We start from the raw sequence: 21,869 nt of genomic DNA, 5'->3' as shown, positions 1-21,869 counted from the left end.
AAGAAATTAAGCAAAGACGGTTGCTACTTTATGCACCCTATTCGCCATGTTTAGCCCCCTCGGATTATTTTCTGCTTCCAGACTTGGAAAAGTGGCTCGGTGGTCAAAGATTGTCTTGCAGATCAAAGGTGATATCGGCAGTTAATGACTATTTTGAGAAGCTTGACGATTCTTATTATAAAAATGGTATTGAACTTATAGAACATCGCTGGGAAAAGTGTATGGTGTTATGAGGACATTGCTTTGAAAAACAAATATATTTTTTTCCAAAATTTTTGTGTCTTGTTTGTTGGGCCAGGTACTTCTGGGACCATCTTCATTTAACCGAACATGTTTTTGTCACGGACCCTGCCAATACTATTCTGTCAGCGGATTTTGACTTCTGCTGTATTATGATCTGCTTATTAATGATTGTATAACTTTTTTTTTCATGGTGTAGGGCTCTTGAAGTTAGTAAATAACTGTTGATAAATAATATAAGAAATACTCTTAATTATAGAACAATTTATAAATACTTATTGATACTAGAACAAAGTGAATGAATCCGTTCAATGCCAATAAAACTATTTAGAAATTCTCTCAGTGCATTCCATTAAGTTTCCATCTTTCCAATTAACATGAACGGTACATTGGAAAATTTATGTATAATGGGAAACGCCCAAAACGGGATATTACTGGAAATTACCTGAGGTCTTATAGGAAGTGATTCTCCATGTAAATTGCGAGTAGAATTTGTGAGGTAATTCTCCTGATGGACGCTACTAATGACTTCTGGGACATTTTCAGGCGAAAAACTGTCAGCATTTTCTTGGGACAGTGATTTATTTGGGTATCTGAAAACAATAGAAATGCTATTAGAACGAATTTAAATCGTTTGAATTACTGATAATTATTTATACAGTAGCACAGGATCAATTATTATGTATTGTTGCACTAATTTAACAGAAATCTGGATTAATAATGTATTGAATAATTCTATTTCTTGTGCCGAACCTGCTCTTCCATATTTTACCACGGCAGCCGATAAAATCAATACATAAATTAATATCGTCTAGTCCTACAATTATTAATGATTTAATAATCTTGACAATTATTTCAGAACCAGATAAATTATTGTTTTCATAAAGTCTGACTAGAAAAACTCTTCAATCACTATAAATTTTATATACGGAAATACAATCAACCAAAAGACGATATATCGGCATTTTTGATGTATTATAAATTCTTATAACTTCTTACTCTCCCATTTTTCCTTCACATATTTTTACTCGTAACAGTAAATTGAATGTTTAAGGTATATAAGTAAAAGCAACTAAAAGTAGTCTTTCAATGAATCAATGTTTACAAATTAAATTCTCTTTGATTCTAAATTCCACGTTTCCTATGCTTAGAAAAAGAACTGAAGGACGTGGATCCGCATTCAGTAGACTACTTATCTTAATTCCCCAATAGAATTGCCCTTCTGGACGTTCTCTTAGGATTCGTGCGGGACTGGCCGTATTTAAAGGTTAAGCACTACGCCAATTTTAACCTAAACTCCCCCAATTTGTAAATAATAGAGGTTGATTTAGCAAGGACATGAAAAAAGAATGTGAACATATTTCATATTATTATTACTAAACTGTAGTTTTTTATTTCGGGTTCTATGTTCTGTTTTGATATTGAAATACTTGAGTTAAATAATTCATAATCGTTATTAGACTGTGCAATGATAAATTCTCAGCATGCCTGATTTCTAGATGTATTTTAATTAAAATTAGTCGTGATTCACTAGAATGCTTGAGAACTATTGTATTACTCTTTATTTTCTGCAATTTGGAAGCTTGGTTAATTACCTAACAACCCCCCATCTTTTTCTTTTATTATTTCATTATTATTTTCAAACCATAATAATGCTTTTTTTCTATTTCTCATTCTACTATTTTTTTTTAAATATTACGTCGTTTTCCAAAATTTGATGTCGTTTTTCCGTCAAGGCAAAGTACCAACAGAACAGATGTATGATCGTCTCCTTCGTTACAATTATTGCAATAGTTTCAGTTGTCACTCCCCATTTCTGAAGTCTTGTGGCAACAGTACAATTTGTAGTTATCACTTCAATTATCTAGATTGAGTGTTTCGTGAAGATTTTTTTCTGACTTTTGATATATGACTTAATCACTATGGATATCGTGCAATCACTTCTGTTTGTTGATTCCTGTGCTCATAGCATCAATTTAGTAGTATAACTTTAATAGTTTCTTCAGCCTCCACTATCCTTGTGCCAATTCTTATAAGCCTCTATGCTTTGGAGTTTGTTTTGATGATATTGTTTTTAAAGCTACTTGGCTATTTATGTAGATTTTTAAGTTTCTGCTTGATTCACCGCTTTTACTTAACAGTTGGCAGTCTTCTTTATTGCGTTATTTTGAAAAGTTATATGGAGGTTTTCTAGTTTTTAATTTACTCATGAGGTTAAAAGCTATACTTCTCCCTAAGCACCAAAGAGAATATGAACCTTCAACACTGTTTATCTTTACATGGCAAGAATGTATGTATTCTTTTCGTTGAATAAATAGAAAGGAAACAAATATATATATTTAATTTTCCAGCAAGATAGAACTGCTTTTAAGTTGTAACTTGTCATTCGGCTTGTTACGTTTTTCTTCAAACATTTTGATATTACTTTGTTCAAGTATTGTGGCAAAGTAGTCACTTCGAATGTGTTTATTCTAAAATTTGAGTTTTTGAAGAAATTAATTTGTTATCGACCTCCCACTTCATTCTAGAAATTCAATAAAACCTCGGAATGTGTTCGAATTCTTCCTCTACCTATCTACACTACACCTATGAATTTTAGTGTATTTGTGGTGATTTTATAACAGAACGAATAGAATAGACAGATTCCTTTTATTCAAATCTGTTCTTTCTACTCATTACTTCTTCAGTAATTTCCATCTGTGTTTCCTTCCTCATTTTTTTCCCGCAATTCTATATCTACCAGGTTGGACTTTCAACTCAACCGATACACCACAAGAAACATCTGGGTTGAGAACTGCATCCATCCCAGGTTTCCTCAGATAAGTCCCAGTCTTATATTTAATATATGTTTCAAATTTATAACTGCTTTTATTCGTTTTGGATAATCGTGTTCGGAGATATTTTGAGTTTGTTTAATTTTTATTCTTAATTTAATTAATAAGGTGTTTCCAGCTTTTCCGCCTTTTTTATTAACTTTTAACGTCGTTCGTTGAAAAGCTAGTGGCGTCCAATTTAATATTAATTGTCCACCGCTCTAAGGTTATAAAGTTCAGTATCATCGTTCAAAAAATTTCTCAATAATTCATTTTGTATACACATATCACACACATACTTACATATTTTACTCATTAGAATAATTTGTAATTGATATTTATTTATTTATTACAATCAGTTATTAAGTCTTATATATTTATTTTGCTCATATAGTAAAATCATGTCGGCTCTATTTTTTTAACAATAAAATTGTTACTAATTAATGAGGGGGACGAGGATACAACAAAATAACATTCTTATGTTTATGATAGGGAGAGACTTATTTATTCAATACGTGTAAGAATACTTTTTCCTCAATCATGTAAACGCAATTAAGTTATAGAGCCTTAATCTAGATTTCACTGCGTCAAAATCATTAAAACACAGAAAAATTATGCAGTTTATCATAATTAACAGGAACTAGAAATAACCGCCGGACTGAAATTAAATGACGCTATGTTTCTTGCAATACCTTTCCAATACCTTTACCAAAGCAAAAGCAGTAACTTCATTTAAGTAATATGAAAGATTAGTTTGTCGCATTTTATGTCCCTTAGAGGTACTCAAATATATTAATTCATTGATTTGAAATGATAAAATTATTACAATTAAAATTTAGGGAGTAATCGCTAGTTTTTCAATGAAATGTTTCAATATTTTTGCGTCCGACTTCCTACGTTGAAGTAGAATATCATCCTGTCATTTTGGTACTCTTGAGTAATTTATATGATTAAATTCATACTAAAATTTGTCATTATAAATTATTAATTGATCACAGCGCAACGATAAGCGGTTATATGCTTGGTTGAATTACGTTTTTTCGTTGGATTCGCTTTTTAAAATCATTCAAAAAGTCAAAAAACGTCTTAAAATCACTATCAATTGCTTCTAAAAAGCTTCAAGCTTAGAAATAATTTAAGTAATTGGAGCTCTAATGCCTCTAAGCACAATTAAATAGGTTTGGAAGCAGTTTTCGGCATTCTGCGAAAAATATAAATTCGTTAAATATTCAAAATCGAAGATAATCTGTTACACTCGTAACTCGACGTACCCCGTTTTATATTGGGATCTTAGACTAATAACATGGTGCGTTTAGATATTAAGATGATATCGTGAATGCATTACACTGGATCAGAAAGGCAAGTACATTTTCTGATTGTTGGATTGCAGCAAATTCTGTTTTGTGCCAATGAGAAATCTTGATTTGATGCTATTGAACTCTTTTTTGTATCCCTACTATATGATTTTAAAATAGTTTAACAAAAAGGGCATCTTTTGATGAACGAATATAAATATTCCACCATTTATAAATCTTTTTATTATACTTCGATTCCAGGATAGCTTTTCTGATGACCCTGTATTTTGAATAATGAATTACATTTTTCCTTTTAATTATATTTGAGTTCGAGTTGAGCAGTTTTAATATCAATTTTAGTATATCCGTTTACTAGCCGCTCGAACTATCACCGAAACTGATTACCTATGCTCAGTAAACATTTTACAATTTCTCTATGAACGTGTCATATAAACTTCCGTAGCATGAACTTCGAAGGATGCGGAACGCCACATTAGACAGTTTCTCATTTAAACCAGCGTTTCTATGAGAAAGGAAAGGAAGGGAAGAACGTGAAAACATGAATTTAGCCCCCGATTTCGTCCCTAAGGCATTGAAAATCTGACGTGTTTCGCTTCAACAATTTTCTGTTCCTACATACATACCCTTCAAAGTTGACGTTGATGAACAAATCAGAGTCAATTACTTAATGAATTGGAATCTAACTGACCCACTCGATTTCCCTTGGCAAGATTTTTGCTTAGGGAAAAGCTTCACGGTTCGTTTTGTTTTAGTAAATAACTTTTAAATAGCATAGAAGGAATAACAATTACTCAAAAGAAAGTTCTCATTTAAAAAAACAATTTTAAGAAAAGTAATGAATTTGAAGAAAATTCATCACATATTATAATACTTATTGCTTAGGAATTCATTTCTTTAAAATAACGTGAAATGTGCAAATGTGCAAATGTAAACCGTAAACCGAACACTAGAATTACCTATGGCGACTCGGCCGATATTCTCCGTGATTGTTGCCATTTCGTGACAGATATTTTCTTTTAATTGTGCGACAGAAATCGATTTGTCAGCGTAAACTTTAGATTCAACATAACCAATAATAAAAAATCCATGGGTGTTGAATCGAGACTGCATGGAGGCCAACTTAAGTCACCTCTTCTGGAGATTAATTTGTCGTGAACAATTTCATGAGCTCGTGGTAGAGATCTATTGGACGTGTGTAAAGTTACTCTGTCTTGCTGGAACCATGTTCTTTGGTTATAATCATTGAAGTTTTGTAGTTCAGACACAAAGAAGTCGTCTAACATCTGCACAAAACGCTCTGAACCACTGTAACTGTATGTACCCTTTCATTTTCAAAAAAGTAGAGGCTATAATTTCTCGGGCTGACATCGCAGTCCATACGGTCACACCCGGTTTCTGATGTTTGTGTTTTGGAACTGCAGTAGCAGCAATTTTGTGTTTTGACGTATTTATTAAAATGAAAATGAGCCTCATTCGAAAATAAGATGTTGAAAAGCGCTCAATCATCTGGTTTATGAAATCAATCTACAGAACTGTATCCTGAGGTTTCAATCCTTGCACCAACTGAATTTTGTAAGTGTGCAGCCCCAAATCTTAAAGCACGCTTCCGAATAGACATGTCAGGCTTGTCAAGAACAGACCAAGTAACGCAGTCTAAGTTTTCGACTGTTCTAAAAGACATTCGACGTCCGGAATCATCGTTTTGGTAAAGCTCAGACACACACAACTCTCCTGAGAAACGCGACTAAATTACCAAAAGCCAGGCTACCGAATCAAATACCTCCCTCGCCCCTGCGTCAGGCAATTAGCAATAGTGAACTCTCTTTTGGGATACCTTGTGAAAGTACATTTATTTTTTAAAGACGTAAAAATGGTGTTTTGTCTGGGAAACTTCTAACGTTCGATGATTGTCTATAATATAACTATAATTCGTCCATATGTTTTTGTATTCTTGAAGCTTGACTTTTCTGCTTACGTCGTGGTCGTGGTCCATTTTTGTACCATTTTCCTGCTTTTCGAAAATTTATAAAAAGAAAAAGTAGCTAGCATATAATATCTATGTTTTACCTTTTCTGAATGATTTCGTTTGAAAGTCAGATAGAGACAAATGGTTGAGTTTGCTCTATGTCCAACCAAGCATTTCGAAGATAGGTAGGGCTTTTTCTTCACCAACGTATTCCCTTCAACATAGTTGTTCGCACATCTTGAGCTTACTCCTTCGCTCCAGACCAGCTCGTATAATAAAACAAAAAGCCTTTTTTCGCGACTTATCGGGTGTGTTCTCGTCAAATTACCATTAGTGGGATCATTTGAAATATCTTATTGCATCCCAATAATGTTTTATTTTATTCTTTACTTGACGAAGAATCCCACATATTACATTCACAAACTGGAACTTATTGAAATGAAGAATTATTTCAAATACCATAGTTCTATAGAAAACATAAAACAACAGTGGCTGCTGTGTACTTATATGTGTCTTGAGAATTATTGTGCCAGTATATCTACAGATCTTTATATGACTTAGGGAAGTTCTCGGACAATGTTTTCCTCCAAAATAAGTAAAACTATAAGGAAAAATTGTGATTGTGATTGAAATTGTGATTATTGTGATTAAAATGACCTTGATGCTAATGTGAATTTATACAGTTTCTTTTTTGTGTACATAGTTTTAGAGGAGCACACACGCACTACGCACACACACTCACACATAGGACGGGTAAGTTTGTCCGGAGTAGGCCCATGTGAAATAAGCGGATTTTTCATCATTGAGGAACACTCTATTATGGGCCCAAAACCAATTTTGATATAGCACAAATTCAGCTTTCACATCTTCAAATAAGATAAACACAAACAAATACATAGGTCTTTTGCCAGTCTTACCAATCAACTGCTTCTCTTAAACATGCGCCATATTCGACTGGTGACTGGTATTTTAATCGGTCATTTATGACACTCTTACGTGCGAAGTACAAACACATGAGCAATCTTTATAGTTATTCCAGGGACGTACTAAAGTTCAAGCTGATGTGATGATCAGATTTTCCAAGGACATCGGCCTTGGGTAGTTTTAACTAGGTTACGACGGGCCTATCAAAAAGCAGAAGTGCACGACGGATCCTGATAGCTCATTAACTTAAATGTGGAATGTTCAAAGAAAAAATTGACGAAAACATTGGAAAAATGGGCGTTAAGCGACTCAGATTCTAGGAGCCTGCGGTAGCACGTGACTAGACGAATATCTGACTTGTCCAAGACTAAGTTCAAGATCATTTACCAATAACTCTTTTGTGATGGTATTCCTCATAAAGTACAGCACCATAGTATTGGATAAGTCACCTATATTTTCACGAGACTTTTTCTCTATTTCACACTGTTGAGTCAACGGCGAAGAGCACAAAATTTGCTGCAGAAAAGGTTAAAGCAGAAGCGGCTGATATTTTCGCCCAGCTAACAGAAGAGAATTTCTAGCACTATTTTAAACAATGGAATCAAATTGAGGGATATAATACGGAAGTATATTGAAGACTTTGGCTGTGTACTTCCATCAGTCATTGAGTCATTCGAAATATCCTTGTATTAACGAGAACATTGTATAGTAGTACAGTGAACATATATGTCGAATTAACTCGATAAACCCTGTATATTAACTTAAAATACGAACCTGTCGTTTCAGGAACGTTATAGAGTTATGAATAAAATTATAAAGCACATCCTAAGGGTAGGTTGAATTGATTTCAGGATTGTGAGGCGTGATGTAAGGTACGCTTGGGGCACACATAACCCTCAAAAATTGAATTTAACAGAAGCATGTATATAACCTTAATCTGTTGATTTTCCCGCCCCAGTTTGTAGAACTGGGAGGCGTTTTTCTGGAAAAATTTTTTGTACATTTATAAAGTTACGCGAGGTTTTATATACATCTTTATTTAAAACATCATTTGTTTAGTCGAAATTTAGGTTGGGAGATTACGACAGTAATTTAGTGGAAACCCCTACTCCGAATCGGGACTAAATTCATAACGATTGAATTTTTTAGATTTTGGGCGAGAGAAATTTTCGTTAAAAAACTTCTCTTCAATGACGTGTGATGAAGCATTTGAATAATTTTTGTACAAGAGAAAATTTAACACACACAATACGGCAAATTTATTTTCCTGATCTAAAAACTACTCTTATATGCTCGGAATATCAACTATTGTGATTACATTGAATCGAGATTCCTCTTATTCATAACCGAAATCGGAACCGGTAGCCAAATATCTAATTCTAGTTATAGGTATATAACAATATTAGATAGCAAGTTAATTTATTATTCAGATTATGATCGTGTAAAGTGAAAAATTAGAATAAGATGTATACGTTTCTCGACGGGTTCTTGAGGTTAATATAATTTCGAGTTCGTATTAACATAGCAGCTTATATTTTTGCTCTACCTTCGATATACTCATAATGAAAAATTGGTGAAGATATGATTTTTATTTTTCAGTACAGTTAACACATTTTTCACGTTTGTGTTCTAGAACTTCTTATGCAAACAGAATTTATCACTACTGAGTAAATATTTGTCACACTTTAGAAAGAAGCAAGGCGAATTGTAGTTCTGTTTGTCTTTAAAGGAGGTAACTTTAGAATGCAGGAATCCTCATAAATTATTATTTTTTTCTGACGAAAGTAATTTTACCACAAATGGTGTTCAATCAATATCGGAGAAATGATAATTCCACTTAGTTGATTAAAGCAAGAAAGCAGTATAGCGAAGGGTAAACTAAATGTAAGAACAAATTCCGAATGATAGTGAAATATTAAAAAACAGTCAAGCAGTGCGATCAATTACTATAAAACAAGTAAAGACAGCTTTTGAACAACCCCGGAAACGTTTTGAAAAATACTTAGATATAGAGAGAGGATTAGTGGGGCCTTTTAATTGATTATCACTAATTTTTGTAGGACCAGTAGTAATAAGTGCGAAGGTTTTATTATAAAAAATTGAAAAAATTTTGAAATTTGGTATATGGATATAAATGTTTATCCTCAACAACCTTTCCTGATAACTTTTTTACATATTCGCCAAATACATAGTGCGTTCCATGAGTTCTTTGTCACAAAAATTCTACTCCATGCGTTAATGACATGTCCCAACAAGTTTCACACAAATTTTTAATTTGCTGCTTCGATCCCTTTGATCCATATATCGTCGGCACCATGCTAAAATTACGAATGTAAAAATTAGCACTTTTCAGGGGAGCCAAAACATTGAATATAATGTTTTCCCATCTGACGCATTTGGTTATTTCCAATTTTTAAATTTTAATACAATGATATCTTTAAGTGTAAAACTATCGTTCGAAGGTATCATTTTAATTTTAATTATTTGTAAAGTTATCAATAATAATTGTTTAAAAATATTCGCTACTTTACCAAAATGGACATTTTTGGTCGAAAGTCACTGAATTGAAGATAAAGTATCGAATATGAAATTATAGAAAATATTCGATAGCTTGCAATGAAGTTTCATGGTATTCATTTTCGATACTTTACATTCATCTAGGATACAAAATTGCTATAAAAATTAATAATAATGGATAACAAGATAAAAAAACGTTTTTTACTAAGAAAAACTTTTATTGAACACAAGATAAGGCAATAAAGTTAAGTAAATTAGTTACATTTTACAAACAATTCATCGAAAACACATAATACACAAAAAATAAATTTACTGTTCAATTTCGGTATTATCGGGTTCTGCCAGAGAATCGCGGACTGATTTGGAACTCGGAAGCTGCTCATAGAAAGACTTGGATGCCTTGAGAACTATCCCTTTGATTGCATAGTTGCCTTAAATCTGTTTTTCACCTTTGATATACAAATCTGACCATCGTATGGTATAAAAAGTTCTGGAGGGCTATCATTGGGAGTAATGAATTTTTTCCCTCGTTTCCGTTTTCGGATCAAAACATCGAAATCAATGTCATCAAAATTACGTTTGACAAAAATTTTATTCGGTTCAGATTTCCGTTATTAAACACTAGAATTGAAACTTTTCGAGTTTTCCTTTTTCTCCGTGGTTTCTGGAACAAATTTGTCTTCATAAGGATTAAAATTTGAAAGGTTTGGGTTTTGTACGCGCGAATCTGATCAATTGGTTCTAGTCAGAGGGTATGTGTACTGGTATATTTTTTGCTTTAACTTCAATCTTAGAAGGGACCGAGTCACACTCCATTTGCGAATGGCCTGACTCAAAATAAACATGATCAATAGTTTCTAAATGAAGGTGTACTTGTAACGCATACAGACGAAAAGTTAAAATTTTTTTTTTTTCCTTCCGTAACTGTCAGACATCATGCGAGCTTTGGTTACTTCAGGGTGGTCAAAAATGAATATGGAAATTTCAATACTACCCCTCTTTCCCTCAGTTTCGTCCCAGGTGTAACAATTGACTTCTGCGTTCCCCAAAATATATCTAGTCAAATTATAAATAGCAAGCTTGCGCACGTAAAAAAACGGCCCAGCTGGTCCTTTAGGCGTGGACAAAACAGACTGGTAGTCAAAGTTAGAGGAAAAAGCTTTAAAATCCTCAGTTGCTGCTGCTTTGTCTTCATCCCTACGTATTCTGGCGCATTCCTTACGATGCAAATGAGCATTATGAGAGACTCTGGCTACTTTCACCGAATATTTCACATGTCTTACAAAAGTCTTTTTTAGGTCGATGAAATGTTAATTTGAAAGTTCTAAAAACCTTACGATATGTTTCCATACAACAAGGTTTCATATTATTTTCAGCATGACACTTATCCTTATATAAATTATACATAGATGTAATATTTAGATCTGCATCTTAGTATCTGTATTTCCTACAGTAATGTGATTCCACAGCTGGAAATGATATTATGTGTTCCTATACGAAATTTAAACGAAACTGGCATTGTCGCTAGTTGAGAATATAACGTTTGGGAAATTTTTTCATTTGTTTAACTGTGTAAACTGTTGGTAGGCAGGTAGCCCTTTTTTAGTACTACGGGAAACCATCGAACTTGAAAAACGCGATTTTTCACAATCGTTATTTTAGCAGACGATATTATAACTCAAACGATCACTAAGTCAAGTTGTTTTGAAAAATGTCTCAAATTGATTTTCACGCTATTATAAAATTTTTGACTGAAGAAGGATTAACACAAATCAAATAAAGAAAGGAGACTGTTTACGGTGACTTGTATTTGTCATTTCCCGTGCCAAAAAAAGCAAAGGTGACTGATATTACTCTGATTTACTAAAGCAATTGCTTGCTTCGTGACAACGCTCCAGTCCTTACTACTTCGCTTTCCAAGGCTACTGTACACAAATGTTACTTCAGAGAGATTGAACACCCATCATATAGCTCTGACCTGACCCCGTCTGACTAATTTTTGTTTGCAACCACGATGAAATTTAACAGGCGGTATACGAACATTTAGTTTCTAAAAATGCATCATATTTTTATAGTGGCATAGAAGTATTAGTCAGAGTATGTTGAAATAAAGGGAGAATATATTAAAAAATGATCACTATTTACGACCTTTCTTTTAATGTTAGGCTAAGAGAGCACTATGTAAAATATTTGGAAATTTCCTTCATTTTTAAAAACTTGAGTAAGACGTTAATTTTTTGTCAGGCAGGACTAATAAAAGTTGGAATCGACAATGTTTTTTCTCTTCGGAGACGGAGACACATTGTATATACAACTATCAACTAAAACATACACTTTTTCAATACTTTCAATACACTATGTCATATGATACTGCAGATTACATAAATGTATCTACCAAATCTCAACGATTTTGCGTTGAGGTAAACTCTTTTAAGCGCAAGAATTTAATCACCGCCTGTAGCTCGACATAATCCCTTTCAGTTTGATCGTGAATCGCTGTTAAAAATTACTCACTACACGAAAATGAAGTGCATTTTGTTTGAAGTATATGAAAAAGAAGATATGATCAATTATATTAACATTGAAATTTACAAAATGGAATTATACATTTTGATCAAATTTAGTACATTGAAATATTATCGCAATAAATAATTTGTAAATTTGTAATATATTAACGACATTAAATTTTTATGTACGAGACGAATTAATAGAAAAAACAAATTTCGACATAATTCGACTTAATAGAATAAAAAAATTTTTCTTTCGACATAATCTCCTTAATTTCAACATATTGACGAAACCGTTTACTTGGATTTAGTTTGTAGAAATCCAAAAATTCTTTTGAATTTTTAAAGCAAGTTAGCTCTTGATCAGCATTGAGCAATGTAATCAGGTTGGAAATGTCTCTCTAAAGTACTTCCATTCGAAATTGCTGAATATAAGGGATCAGATATTATTAATCATTCTTGGAATAGCTATAGTAAATGACGGTCCCGGAAGTTCAGCCATACGATCTCTTTTAAAAGCAGATATCCACTTTTAAATCATTCCATGGAAGGGAAAACTTTTACGACGATATTTACCTTAAGACTTAAGAATCATTCTATTCAACGCTTTCTTGACTTTACTTCCACAGTCCAGGATTATCTTGGTTTCTCTTTTTATTTCTACTGTTCTTGGTTCGTAGAGTCTATCATTCTTGCATATATAATTTCACCGCTCCGTATCTTGTTTCTGGGCCATGTTTCTCTCGAGAAAGTAATTATTAATGATAGTAATTATTAGAGTAACTTGTCTTGTGTTTCAAAAGTTGTTGAAAATTTCTACATTTCGACATTACTATTAGTCTCCCTTTTGTAGTAATTATGAGGGTTCCTACTTAAGTTTTGAGATATGATAACACTGATGTGGATACGTCAATCTGAAATTGCCATCATTTGACATTTTTAATGGTACACGTACTCAGAATCTGTTCTCATACAAGTACTATTTGAGTTGTTTACAGATATTTGAAACAATCGCGAATATTTTCATGCTATGACTTTCGATTCGACTTTATACCATCAGCAGTGTGTCGATCACCTCGCTTCGATTTTTGATTGAGGCATACTTTGGCATTAGTTTCACCCACATTAATTCAATATTGCACATTTCGTTGTCATAAAGATTTGTTCGCGTTGATACCGAATAATTTAGCAATTGCTCAAAAAAACTCTTGTCGATTTGTGCAAGAAGTGCTGAAAAAATTCAATCACAGTGCTTGAAAAGACGTACATAAGATCGTGACAGGCGACGAATAATCGATTTATGCATATGAATCCGAAACTAAACAACAATCGACTGTATGGGTCTTTCAGTACAAGCCAAATCCAACAAAAGTTATTCGCGCACGAAGCACTTCGAAGCAAATGTCGCCTGTTTTTTTGGAAGAACTGGACATGTCGCCACAGTTCCATTAGAGCAACGTAGAACGGCCAATTCTGAGGTACACTAGCATTTGATTGTCAGAAGTGCTCGACAAAATCAGGGAAACCAATCGCAGAAGACGAATCATTCTCCACGACGACAATGACAAAATGTTTTTTTGAACAGTCAAAATATCAAATTAATGAGTCAACCGACCTTGTTTGGTGCACTCAATGAATTATTTTTAGTCTCGCAGATAAAAAATAAATTGCGTTTTTGGTACCTCAATCGGAATGGAAGAAATACCTCGACAATTGGTTCAAAGTCATTCAAAAGTGTATTATTCTTAATGGAGAATATTTTTAAAAACAATAAAGTCATTATAAATTATAAATATTTGTTTTTATTCGTCTATCTCAAACCTCAAGTCTCTCGTATACTGTAAAATATAACTTTAAAATGAGAATCACATATTTTACCACGCAAAATTAAAATTGCCATCTCTTGATACATAAATTATAACTCTCGTATAAGTTCTAGTATTTGGAATTAGTGTTTTATATTATTGCTGGTATTTTATCTTTATCTGAATGCATGTATATTGTACGAATAAATTCTACAGCAGTGTTTTATAACGAGTGAAATTTATAGTTAGACTAGGCTAGATTATTTCGGTTTGCTCCACGCGTAAAAATTCTGTAGAGTTTGACGTAAATTTTTTTTTACTCAATCGTATCCGATACGCCCGAAGGACTTTGCGTTTTATTACCAAAAGAAAGAGAAAATATGTGACTTTTTCCAATTCTTCTAGTATATAATCACGAGATGTAACGAAACACTGGTTTCGTGATAGTCGAAAGAGAGATGATGATTTTTTCATTCAGAACTTTTTAGGTCACTGGAAATATTTTATAGCAGACGTGATGCATTAACCTAATTCGTTGAGCAGATTTGTTCGCCGTTTTTATCCGAAATAAACCGGAGTAAGGCGGGTTAAAGAGTAATCCCCAAACAGATAGAGGGTTATGTAGCATCACGCAGAAAAATTGGATGAGAAGATTGTCTTATTCTGACATTTCATAAAATCTGGAGGTACATTAGCGGTTATCCGCAACATAATTAGAATTAGATAAACTTGACTTGATACCAAAATCTGTTATAAATAGATTTAATGTGAAAAATTTAGAAATAAAAACTTTTCATTTAAATTATAATGTTGTAACACAATGCACAATGCATCATGTAAATGGGTCGTTGTGAAATAAAAAAGGAGATTTTGAAATATCATTCACGAAGCACGAGCACTCGGAACGATAAAAAATGCAACAACTTTTGCGATAGTATCAAAACAATTCAGCAAATGGTACCTACTGAACGAACGTCAGACAAGGCTATGGGTATAACAAAATAACCAATTTGCCATTTACTGTCTGAAGAATAATGTTGATATACTTTAGACCAAAAACGTATTCGAATGAACATTTCACAAATCTAATTGACGCGGTTTTTGTCAAAATAAATCGGTTATTTTGCGTCGATTTATAACTGTGACGCAAAGGGTGAAGCTAAAATGGCAAAGACGGACCGGAAAAGTGATGGCGATGGAGGACAAAACACTTTTTCACACTTCGGTGATCGCCATGGTTAAAGTTCACGAATTGTATTTTGAATTGATTGACCACCCAACGTATTCACTAGATCTAGTCCCTAACGACTGTTTCCTATTTCCTAGCCTTAAAGTTCCACTTTTAGGGAAAGGATCTTCATCAAACGAGGACTTATCGTAAATAACTAGGAGGAAGACTGCTATTATTATTTGGGAGGGTTAAAGAGTTTAGAACATCACTTAACTGAGTTTATAGAAGTCGAAAACTTTTCAGACAACCTTCCTAGATACTCATATTCACTTTGTTTGGAAAATAAGAAAATTATATCAAGTTATTCAATCTACTTATTTATCAACAGAGGTTAAACTCGCAAAACTTTTGCATCATATAAATTGTCTAAAGAAATTTTACGACAAATGTTCATTTCATTCTTTTTGGTACATTTTTGAATTTTTTTTCCACTTTCAATTTATTTTCCACTTTTTATTAACCGCTATGTTGGACAGGAGGGTAATATAGGTATGTTGGTGTTTTTGGTTAGGCTGAGATAATTTTTCATGGGGATGGAATTTATTAAGTTTGACCCTGATATAAGGATAACTCCTCTGCGGAGCTGGGTTTATGAAGAATGGTAGTGTGATTTGCACTGTTTTAGAGTGAACGAACAATTAGAAAGGAGGGAAGAAGAGAATAAAGGGACGCCCTATACAAAAAAAAATGGTTCTTCTCAGACATCTATTTTTTGTTACTTTCTTGTTCTTTTCAGTATGAAAATTTGAAAATCATTTATTGACTTGAAAAACAAGTTGTATCCTTTTTATAAAAAGTTTCTTTACCCGTCTATCTCTATTTATATTTGAAGTTATTAAATATTGTACATTAAATAGTTTTGATTTCTACCCACACTTCAAAATCCACAAGAATATTTTTTTTACTGGCCTATCAATAAATTTCGTAAGTGATACTTAAGCAATATCTGTTTATTTTTGTTTTAGGTCATGGGACGATATAAGTGCAAGGGGATTTGGGGAAATTGGACGGAAGATGGTATGAACCTTGCTATACTAGCAGTTAAGAGAGGAGTGATGAAAGTATATAAGGCCGCCAAACATAAAATAACACTTCGAACTTTGAAACGATATTTAAAGGAGAACAAAGAATTGGGTAGAAAGCCTTTACTAAACGTTGAACAGGAAAGGACACAAAAAGTATTACGTATATGCGTCAAGAAATTCTGCGATCAAAATAATTTAAACGTTGAATGCAAAGAAGTGATGATCGGTCGCGATTGGCTAAGAGGGTTTCTGACGCGTTATAAAAATATCAGTAAACGAAAGGCACAATATTTTTAATATTGTCGAGGAAGGATGCCAGTTAGGCAGTTACACAATGCACTACAAGTCTTGGCTGCACGGGGAACAAAGTAGATTGGATTCAAACTTACATTCTTGTATTCGATGGCGCAAAATGCCACTTAGACTATTCAATTGTCGAAGCTAGTAATGAATTCTTTTATTTAAATACAGTGTTGGTATTTTGTGTATTTGAATTATTCGTACTGTAAAAATGGCCACACCTATGGGCCTATTTACAGCCCCCATTGAAAATACGTCCAATTTCCCCCTTTTTGAAAAAACTTAAAGAATAAATAATTAAAAGGTGTATGCTGAATATTTTAATGTAATATTAAAGCTAATTAAATAGATTATAGAATGACATAAATTTGACGTGTTTAAATTTTTTCAAACTTATAAAAATAAGAGTCAAACCTCAAGGTGTCCGTATTCGACCCAGGTACCTTATTCAGCAAGAAAGTATTTTATATTTCGATGATTATTCATATATAGTCATGTTTAGCCCATTGTGTGACTTGGTTATCTGCTCCACTTGTTTTTACATATGTTTTGAGAGATTTGTCTTCTTCCCTACGTTACAATTGACAGTTCTTTCCTTTATTATCAAATATATTGGTAATTTGTCGACTACAACTTGTAGAATTTTCGTGGAAGTTGTTTTATAGCATTTTCCTTCCAATTCTATCCTGTATTTCTCTATATTTGGCTGGTCTCCAGCTATTCACCCCTATCAAAGCCACATATACTTGGTAACTCTGCTTCATTCAATAAGCTTCTCTAATCACAGCTTGGTTCATTGATATTGGGCACTACTATTTGAAGATTATTGACTATTTTTGGTGCCTTTTAGATATACTCCAACATCTTTACAAGAATTACGGGTGTGTTTTCTATTTAGAAAATATGTTTGCTTTTTGAGATTATCGGCTATATCAAGTTTATGGTGTTGATATTTATATTATAAATAGTGATTGGAGTTGAATTTAATTTCTCGAATTTTTGGAGAAAAAAATTAAAACTTTTCTCGCCGCGAAACATGCATATTTTTGTGTGTAGTCCCTAACGAAATACACATATTAAGAATAAAGGAAATAATTATTATGGCATTTAAAGACCAAATTTTCAAAACGAGTCTCAATATTTAAATCAATGTACCAAAAGAGAAGACTGAAGCCAGTACAATGTTAAATCTTGAACTACCAACTCAAATAACAGAAATGAGAAGAATTCGTTGAAGTAACAGGTATATTTACAAGTGATTGATGCATTTCATATTTTAACTTTTTTGTAAAATACATTAGTAATCGTGAAGTAAATTCAATTTATATTTCACACAAAATGAGAATTTAGATATTTTTTTGACAGTTTAAATTATAATCAACCCCTAAGATAAATTCGAGCGTTATTTTCTGCTTCGCTCTGGGTAAAAAATTACAGTTCGCAGGAAACGTTTTCATATTCTGTACGCTTGAGTTAAGAAGCAAATTAATATATGCGAGAACCCACAACATCCCTGTTTATTTACATAAAATTCGCTTTAATATATTAATAAATTTCTCCTTTAACAGGATTATGCTAAGAAATCTTAACCTATAAATCTGACGGAACAATACCAAACATTCGACCCAGTGAAGTTTTTGAAGTTGAAGCGGAGTTTATGAATAGAGTGGTTAATACAATAAATCAGAATTAAGCCGACGATTCTAAAGTTGTTTGTTTGCGAATGCACAAACTATAATAGAGGAAAATATGTATGAAATTTAAATATTGACTTGTGAAGATATAATGAGAGGATGATTAGTAGAACTGTTCATCGAACATAGAATAATACAGAAAAAAAAGAGCTGAACCACCTGAATTAATTTAACGTTTGACGTATTTGTGCCAGTAAAAATTTTTCTCTCCAACCTCTTAACTGCTACTCTACCAGTCTTCTTTTTTCAAACACTAAGTTTTGGGTTTTTGAAAAACTTGTGAATAGGTACTTTCAGTCAAATATTTTTCTCGTATCGTTAATCAATTTTTGTAGTGCAGTATTCACTTCCGTGTAATAAAGTTTGTGGTGATATTATTATTTATATTAGCGGTGAAGTTTTATTTTTGTTTTTACATTTACGAGGATGTACTGATATCTAATTAGCCTAGACCAGCAACGAACAATAACTTATTAGAAGTTTTACGTCAAAAAAGTAAAACGGAGGTACGCAATAAATTAAAAGAAAAGAGATGTCCACCGAAATTGTGGAAATCGAAAAATTGGAGTATCGAGCCATTATCAAGTACCTGTATTTAAAAGGGTTAAGAGGTAAGCAGATTTACGAATATATGCTTAATACCCTTGGTGATCAATGTTCTTCGTACGCGACCGTGAAAAATTGGACTGCAAGCTTCAAAAGAGGTAAATTTACCATTGAAGATGATGACCGATCGGGAGGGCCAGTTTCTGTGTCAGTCCTCGAAAATATGGATGCAGTTCATGACATGATTTTATCAGACCGTCGAATTGGGCTAAAGCGGATATCGGAAGCACTGAATATTTCATACGAACGCGTTCATAATACAGTTCACGTCAATTTGGACATGAGAAAAATTGCTGCATGGCGACACTCTGGTTCTCCAAGACCTAAGAAGTTTCTTGTCCAAAAATCTGCTGGAAAAGTTCTTGCTTCAGTTTGGGATTGCCATGGAGTAAACATGATTTAGTTTTTGGATAAGGGTAGAACAATAACTGGAGATTACTATTCTACATTACTGACCACTCTACGGGAAAAAATTGAAGAGAAAAGACGCGGAAAGCTATCCAAAGGAGTTTGGTTTTTGCAGGACAACGCCTGCACACAAATCTCATGTGGCCATGCAAAAAATTCGTGATTTATGGTTTGAATTACTAGAACACCCTCCTTATTCATCAGATTTGGCTCCGTCCGACTATCACCTCTCACCTCAACTGAAAAAAAGTTTAAGAGCTCGTAAATTTTCTTCCAACGAGGAGATAATAAAAGTTATGGAGGTCTGCTTTGGAGAGGTTGAAGTAACATTTTTTTTGAAAGGTCTAGGGACGTTGCAGGTTCGCTGTAATAAATGTTTCCAATTAAGAGGAGAATACGTTGAGTAATAAAATATTTTGACATTAAAATTTTGTTTGGTTCTACAGTAGGCTAAGAAGTTTTCAATATATCCTCGATCTAAGGATCATTACGAACAAATGCTGACGGAAAAGAGAACATACTTTGAATTACGGTATAATGATATTCAAATTTTTAACCAAGAAGTAGAAGCGCCAACAGTAGACGAAATTCGGAAAGCTTTACAACTGTCAAATGGAATTACTAATTTCTTTTAATAATTATCTGAGGCCTGTAATGAAGTGTAATTCATTCAATTTAACCATCGTTGCTACCGACTTGTGAATCGGTACATTGCTTGGTGAAACAGTGATTTTTTCTTCGATTTATGAGGCCGTTTTCCCTTGATTTTTACATTGAAACAATCCAACAACTCTATATAGTATTCGCTATTGATTGTCTCTCCAATATTCCATGCGCATCCCAAAATACTGATGCCATATCCTTCCCAGCTGACTGTAGTGCCTTCGGACGCTTTGGCTGCAGTCCACTCAGATGATAAAGGTTTTGATTCCGGAGTGAAATGATGGATCCATGTTTCATTCAATATGATTTATTACGTGTAAACATGATCCAGCACTGCTCTGAATCATCAACTAAATTGTGAACTTTCTGGAATAAACACCTCAATTGGACGACCAGAACGTTCACAATCATCGATGTCTGTACGTCCACGTTTAAATTCAGCAAACCAATAACAAATGGTTCTTTTAGATGGAAGCAATAAGAAGTAATGATAAATTATCACACGAAATTGTGTTGAATCCACTATTTTGTAAATAACCAAAGTAGCTTCACTTAAATAGCTGTCACTTTTTTCTGACTAATCGAATTTTACACAGTCTTTTGAAAGGTGGTACTCCATAAACGTCATATGGATTTGACAATGGCAGCGCCATTTGTTTGTTCAGTGTTTTTACGATGTCAGTGTGTACGGCTGGACTCATAACTCTTTTAAATGTTTTAATCATAATGAGCATAAGAAATTTTTTATTATATATAATAACGCTAAAGAAGAAGGTAGGATTATTGTAATATATTGATTTATGGCCAAATACCACATTTATAGAGTAGAAAGTGAGAAAATTGCCTAAAAAATCAACAGAGGATTGTTAACAACAAATGAAATAAGAAATATGAAGAGAAAATTGTTTCCTCCTCATTTTTATCCAAGATTATTCCAAAATACCTACTCAAAATTGATGTTTTTCATAAACTCTCATATACTTTTTCTACCTCTTCTATCTTTAAATACATATTTTCTGCTTATATAACATTTGACAAAAGCAATTCTCAAGTTAATATTATCAACCACAAAATACGCGGCTAAAGGTACATTTTGTAAACTACAAGAATTGTTGGCAAAGTCCTTGTACATATCGCAGAGAAAGATGTTACACATTTTAATGTTTAGATTCGGTTTATTTCTTAATTGGTTATCGTATTTGTTTATCCTTTTCCGGAATCATTCCCAATTTTCTTGAATTATTTCCTACAGCTTTGTCTTAATTGGTATTTGTCCAAGATTTGTTACTTCTCATTAGTTGTAATTTTTTATTCTTAATAGTACTAATATTATTAAACTTAAACTGAATATTCGGTATGGTGTCCTAAGCTTACCATTAAATTAGTTAATCTCCTGGATCTCTGTTCAATTGTGTTCTCGCTCGCTAAAAGACTAATAACGAGGTTCCGAACCCAATCGTTCGTTGAGCTAGTATTCGATACACGACATCTCGCCACAAATATTAGACATAATATGGAGAAATATATCAACAAAGTAAGGATTGTTATTAAACAACTGACGATAAGTATGTATTTCACGTTGCCCTAGAAATCAAATGGCACGGTTATCTCATTCAGCAAAAAGTTCTTCTATAAAATGTAAGTTTCGAAAAAAAAGGTTGGTTCCGCGACTGCAAGAGAGTCAGTTTTTCGCGACTGCAAATGATCCCAGAAGAGGTCAGTTTTCGTGGTGATGTAACAATGAGTTTTTTGGGCGAATACGAGAGTAGTTCAATAGCGTACAGGAGGAATTTCATGTAAGTTGAATTTGAAATTTTTTTAGTTAGGCTGATATAGTTTCATTGGACAGGCGAA

General features: G+C 33.1%; 1 protein-coding gene across 1 annotated transcript in view; it reads right to left on the bottom strand.

Annotated features, from left to right (window-relative positions):
* Nucleotides 1-21,869, bottom strand: part of LOC130893394 (rho GTPase-activating protein gacF-like) — a 438,283-nt gene that overhangs the window by 269,253 nt on the left and 147,161 nt on the right. The window contains exon 3 of the mRNA XM_057799454.1: nt 686-833. The gene's annotated coding sequence lies outside the window, so the exon portion shown is untranslated. The remainder of the gene's footprint in view (nt 1-685; nt 834-21,869) is intronic.

Source organism: Diorhabda carinulata, chromosome 4, assembly GCF_026250575.1.
Source record: "Diorhabda carinulata isolate Delta chromosome 4, icDioCari1.1, whole genome shotgun sequence".
Taxonomy (NCBI): domain Eukaryota; kingdom Metazoa; phylum Arthropoda; class Insecta; order Coleoptera; family Chrysomelidae; genus Diorhabda; species Diorhabda carinulata.
The sequence above is the reverse complement of the archived record's forward strand: the minus strand, read 5'-3'. Positions and strand labels throughout refer to the sequence as shown.